A 6,028-nucleotide genomic window follows, 5' to 3' on the forward strand; every position below is an offset into this window, starting at 1 on the left:
TAAAAACATTTTACTGCCTGGACTCTTGAAACAATTTGTTGGGGTCTGCTTATATATACTTTTTGGGCTTCTCTCAGTAAGTCTTTGAGCTCCCCTTTCTCCCATCCATCTAATTTCTTTAGTTCTCTTTTAATATCACTCCAGGCATAACTTATAAAGTGGACTTTCAACAATATTAGGCCAGCTGGTGTATCAGGACTAATGCCTAAATATTGCTGTAAATTTTTCTTTAGTCTTTCTAACCAGCTAATAGAGGGTTTATTTTTTTCTTGTTGATCTTTAAATGCCTTTTTGACATTTTTCTCATGGGGAACAGTCTTTTTGGTTCTTTGGGTCAAGGAAGTACAGTACTCAGTCAGGGCTGAGTTACATTCCCAATCGAGTCCTAAGAATTTGTTTAATTGTTCAGCTACTCCTAAGAGGTCTTCTATCAGTTTCCCTATTTCTTTTGTTGTTTTTAAGCTTTTGTCTTCTTCACCAGAGCTTTCCTGATCTACTAAAAAGGCTCTGACATTTCTTAGGGCTGTCTGTTTTTTTCTTTGGGCTTTAGTTCTTTTGAGACTTCCATACCCCTGATTTAACAGGGCCGTGAGGTTTACAGCTGAGGGGAGTTGTGGAGAGGGAGGGGGAGTATTTCTTGGGGCTGTGGGAACTACAATCGAGGGAGTTTGTAAAAGATAAGAAGGGTTATAGGGGAGAGGTAAGCTACCTAATAGTTCCCATTTTGCTTCTTTTGATCTCTTTTCTGTTGGTCTTTCTTTGGTTAACTTACCAATACTCTCAATATCTTCCCAATTTGATATCATTACCCCCAAAGGACTGGTAGGGGTAATATCCAGCAATGCCTGCTTGGGTAAATGCCTGCTTGCTCCCTTTTCTCTTGAGGCTACCTTTCTTACTGAATCCTTGCCCCATAGTTTTCCGAGGTCCCTTCTAGAATCTCTCCACCGACTCTCTGGGATCCCTTCTAAACTCTCCCCACTGACACAAAGGTCCCTCCTTAAGACTTTTCCACCAACCCCAGAGGTCCAATCACCAATTCTCTCACTTCGCCTGGTCACTGGCTGTTCCGTTCGCACAGAGACAGAAACGCAGTTAAAAGGGCTACTGCATTCACTTTGCAGCAAAGCTGCATCTCATTCACTCATTCTCTCTGACCTCTTTTATCCGCCCAACCAGGGAATACTCACAGTCCGTTGTTCTTCCCTGGGTCTTCGTGCATGAGAATTTTGGGACCTTTTGCTGCAGCAATCTGGGAGCAATCCTTGCTTTTACCATATAACCATATAACGTGTTACTCCAGTCCTGTGGAAAATTAGATCCGAAATAGGCCGCTGAATTCAGCGGGGGTGTCAGAGACTGAAATGGTTAATGATTTATGCATTCTAGGAGATTTTTGCAGGCTTTTGACTTGCATGATACCTCTGATGAGCAGTTGGGCCCCTCCCTCCCTCCAGTGCTGAAGGTGTGAAGTCCTGAAAAGGCAAGAGCTGAGCTTGTAGGCTTTTGACTATTGATACATCTGATGAGCAATCAGGCCCCTCCCTCCCTCCAGTGCTGAAGGTGTGAAGTCCTGAAAAGGCAAGAGCTGAGCTTGCAGGCTTTTGACTGTTGATACATCTGATGAGCAATCAGGTCCCTCCCGCTGCTAATCTTGAAAGGCGGGAACTAGGCGAGACACAAAAGACACAGCACACAGACCTAGGAGATGTTGGAGGCTCGAGGCACGGCCCGTGACACTAACCATGGATATAACTCATAACTTCTTGGAGTATGGGGGCTTCCCTCCTTCACCCCCAGCAGATCAAGGCCACCACTTCAAGTGACAGACATGGAAGCATCGCTGGACCCCGTGGGCGGTGACTATATACATCTGTCCACTCTCAGCTTTTCTTTCCCTTATTCTCCCTTGCTCTTATCCTGCCTTTCTCTCCCCTATGCATGTTCTCCCCCCCCCAAAGGTTATCTCTGTGTCACACTGTTGTATGACAGCACCCAAACTGCTAGTATGCCTGTTGATACAAGATTGTTAAAATAAACCTTGTCAGTATATGTTTTCAGACACCGGTTATTTAGTGTCGTTTCACTTTAATCCACCCCAAGGGAATTATTGATAAAAACCTGAGTTACCGCCCCTTCCCCTTTTCCTGGGGCGGGTCATAACATTTTTGGCATAGTCGTCAGGATCCTTTGGATCTGGTGGAGTAATCGGTGTAGTCTAAAACTGGTACCGAGGGTGAGTCAAATGGTGACTGTCCCCTTGCAGTAAAATTATAGTAAGAATTTTTCTCCTCTCGGTGTGACCCGGGCACATCAGACCTGTTGAAAGGTTTCCTGGTGTGGCCTGGACCTGTTGAAAGGTTCTCTGGTACCTGGACCTGTTGAAAGGTTTTCCAGGAGAGAGTCAAACCAGCCCTCAGAGGGTTAAGGGGGAGAAAGACATTAACCTAAGCTGGGTTAATGACTGAGGCAAAGGGGATGACACCCCAGGTTGAGTTATATGGGGATTATTCCCTCCTGATAGCTATCCTTGGTTTAGAACTGTTTTTTGTGGGTGCTGTCTTAGGCATGTTCCTTAGAGCAGTGCAAAAGCAAAAATCAGCTATTCAGAAATCTGTAAGTGAAGTGATAAAATCTTTCCAAGAGTCAATGAGAACTTTGCAGGACCAGCTAGAAAAAGAGGCTATTCAAAAATCTACCGGTGAGATGATAAGGTCTCTTCAAGAGACAATGAAGGCATTACAGGAGCAATTAGGAAAAGAACGCCTGCAGTTAACTGCTGAAGGTCAGGCACTGGAGAAAGAGAGAGAGATTAACTCATTGCTTCGGTCAACCCTTGAAGATGAGGAGGAACAAAATGAAAGGCTTAAAAAGATACTGGAAATGAAAAATTGTGAATTGCGAGACATTAATTCAAAATACCCTAAACTGGTAGATGTTAACAAATCCCTGTATCCCTCTGGGGAATTAGAAGAGTTGAAGCAAAGTTACCCGGAGGACGAGGTTATAGATATGCATCCCCTCATTAAAACTGAAACCACTGGCCAGGGGACAGACAGGCAAACTACCACACGAACTACCCCGTACACAGGGGAAGCACTAGCCAAAATTCAGGAAAAATACAGCCGTAAGGCCAGTGAATCAGAGACTGAATATGTGTGGAGGGTGTCCCTTACTGAGGGAGACCGAATTTTATTAAGTGAAGGTGAGGCCAGAGGATTTTGGGGCCCAGGGGTCTTCCTGACCACAAATGATAACCGAGCACCGTGGTCCCTGACCCAAAGAGCTGCCTACTGGGCAGGCGGGTTAGACCCTATAGAAAGGGGAGATCCTCACACAATTAAAACACCCACAATTGGCCACATTGTAAAAAATGTACAAAAAACCGCATGTCTCCAATTAATGCATACAAAATTATTAGACCCACAAAGAAATTCCCCAATGGAACTCGAGGCAGATCCACAGAGATTTCCAGTTTTAATTCGAGGCCTGCCTGATGCACTAAAAGTTTATGCTAAACAATTACAGGAGCGCATAAAGGCAACCCCCAGACCTAGAAGAAGGGGTGCTCCATCAGGAATAACCTGGTTAGAAATAGCCCAAGAATTAATAGCTACTGGTCAGCAGCTGGGGCTCTCTGGTACCAGTGGCCAGAGAATACACTGCAGGAGGGCAGGGAAAGTCCAAAAACCTGCCTCGCCAGGTATTTGTCAACAAAATGTGTCATCTAGCAGGAGAAAAAGATACAGTCTGTGGAGAGAAGGTGTTGCAAAAGGAATTCCTTGAGAAGTGATGGATAAATTACCCACTGCTAATTTGGAATACTTGATAAAGCACTGGGATAAGATCAAAGAGCACAAGGCCCCCCCTAAGGGCAGCCCCTCTAAGGAGTCCAACACTGTGATCCCCTCAGCCTCTCCAGAAACCGGACTAACCAGTTTGACCAGTTCTGAGTCAAGGAACTGGACTTACTGCTCTCAAGTAAATAAGCCAAAAAATAGCCAGTGGGTTTATGAGAGAAAGCTTACAGAAAACAACCAGGGAGATTTGGTAATCACTTTTCCTCTTGGCCCTTTTAAATCTTTGGTTACATTCGTGGTAGACACGGGTGCACAGGTCTCAGCACTCCAAACTGAAGCTGCTATTCAGTGTGGCATTAAGCCAGACAAAAAAAAGATATGGGTAACTGATGCTTTTGGCAAATCCCGACCCCAGTACACTGCTCGAGTGAAATGCTGGTTACCTGGAGATGAGACAGCCACAGAAACTATCATGATTGTGGGGTCATTACCAGCTAACATCCTGGGGTTAGATCTCCTAAAGGGGAAGGCCTGGACAGACGCCAGAGGGAGAGAATGGATGTTTGGTCTCCCATCCCCCTCTGTCCATCTGTTGCAAACTGCTCCAAGTCTGCCTCCTTCTAAAATAACAAATGTAAACCCCCACCCACTCCCTTTAGGAACACGTGAAAACATTACCCCAGAAACTGCAGAATTGCAGGAGCAAGGAGTAGCTGTCCCTATACACTCACCATGGACAGTATGGTCTGTCCATAAACCTAATAGGCAGTGGCAGCTGCCAGTGAGTTACCTCGATGCTGACACTGGCTCACAAATAGCTGCTGTACATAACAAAGCTAAACTGATTGCCCAGATTGCTGATGTCACCACAGGGGACCAGACTCAGACAAGTACTATCACCCACTTAGAAAGTCTGAGACTTCAGATTCCCACAGAAAAAGTAACAGTGTGTTTTCCCCCTGACGCCTTGGTCACCCCAGAGCAAATAAAGATGCTGAGAAGTAAAAAAGAACTCCAGCATGCTCTGAGTTTATTTGTTTTTTGGAGAAAACATGTTCCAAACTTCTCTATTATTACTGCCCTAGTGACATTATGCCAGATAAGAAAAGGAGTTGGATAAATAGATAGTTCCTTCTTTTTAATAATGGGTCCATAGTGGGCCAGATTTCTTTTTTTTTCCACAGGAACCTGCCAGCAGACGAAATCAAACTGCATGAAACCAATAGAGCTTCAATTGCAGCAAGAGGCAGAAGAGATAACTGCCCCCACAACTGCTTCTATTATCAGCTTACAAGTATCCCATGAGAAAACGAAATAGCAACAGGACTGAAGACTTATACTGTTCTTTGACATGTATTTATGTTTTTATCTTAATAACTTTGTAATATGCATGCCTGTATGTATTTTTGTCTCAGTAAGTCTGCAATATGTAAAAGTTTGCCACAAACATTGTGTTTGTGTCCCCTCTACTCCCAGAATTGCTTGTGTTATCAGCTTATTAATAATTGTTGACTTATTTGGGTTTTGTTTTTGTTTTTTTTTATCATGAACAACTCGCTGATAAGATTGTGTAAGACAAGCCATTTTATGTACTGCTAGTTTAGTTTTGCCAAGTTTGTTTTGTTATTTTGTTGGGGGGCAGGTTAGCTTGGGAGAAGCTTTTGAATGTGTGTAGTTCTTTTATATGAGCAACTTACTGGTAAAATTGTATAAGATGTACTGTTAATTTGATTTTTGTCAAGTTCATTTTGTCTTTTTAAATATCTCTCTCGATTGAGAAACTCAACCAAATATAACCTGGGAGTTAGTACAAGTATTTATGCATATTTAGAGTCATATAAATATGCATTATATACATTAGCCTTCTGCCTTGAAAGGCATTGAATTTCATATTTGGTTAAATTTAAAAAAACGGAACTAAATTTAGGCCTAAAAGAAAACATAAGAAAGCCTTTTACCAGCTCCCAAGTAACTCAGTGTTTTTTGATGTATAATTTCAAATATTTGTGTGTATGTTTGTAACCTCATTAATGTTAAGAAATTTGATTGTAGCCATTGAGATCCTATTACATCCCCTATGACTACTCACGGGGTGGAGAGAGTAACTAATGCAAATTAGCTTACTATGTTATTATAAAATTAGTTTGTTTTTTTTGAAGGGGGGAGAATTGCAGTGCATTGGGGCAATCTCTTCCTTTCCTTCACTCTTCTGTCTCCCTGTCCACTAT

General features: G+C 43.0%; 1 long non-coding RNA gene across 1 annotated transcript; it reads left to right on the forward strand.

Annotated features, from left to right (window-relative positions):
• The first annotated feature begins 1,357 nt into the window (after positions 1–1,357).
• LOC135404345 (uncharacterized) lies at positions 1,358–5,199 on the forward strand. The gene is made up of 2 exons (XR_010425619.1): positions 1,358–1,859; positions 4,985–5,199. It is a non-coding gene; the product is annotated as an uncharacterized LOC135404345 (long non-coding RNA).
• Positions 5,200–6,028: the final 829 nt, after the last annotated feature.

This window comes from Pseudopipra pipra, chromosome W (genome assembly GCF_036250125.1).
Source record: "Pseudopipra pipra isolate bDixPip1 chromosome W, bDixPip1.hap1, whole genome shotgun sequence".
NCBI classification, from domain to species: Eukaryota; Metazoa; Chordata; class Aves; order Passeriformes; family Pipridae; genus Pseudopipra; species Pseudopipra pipra.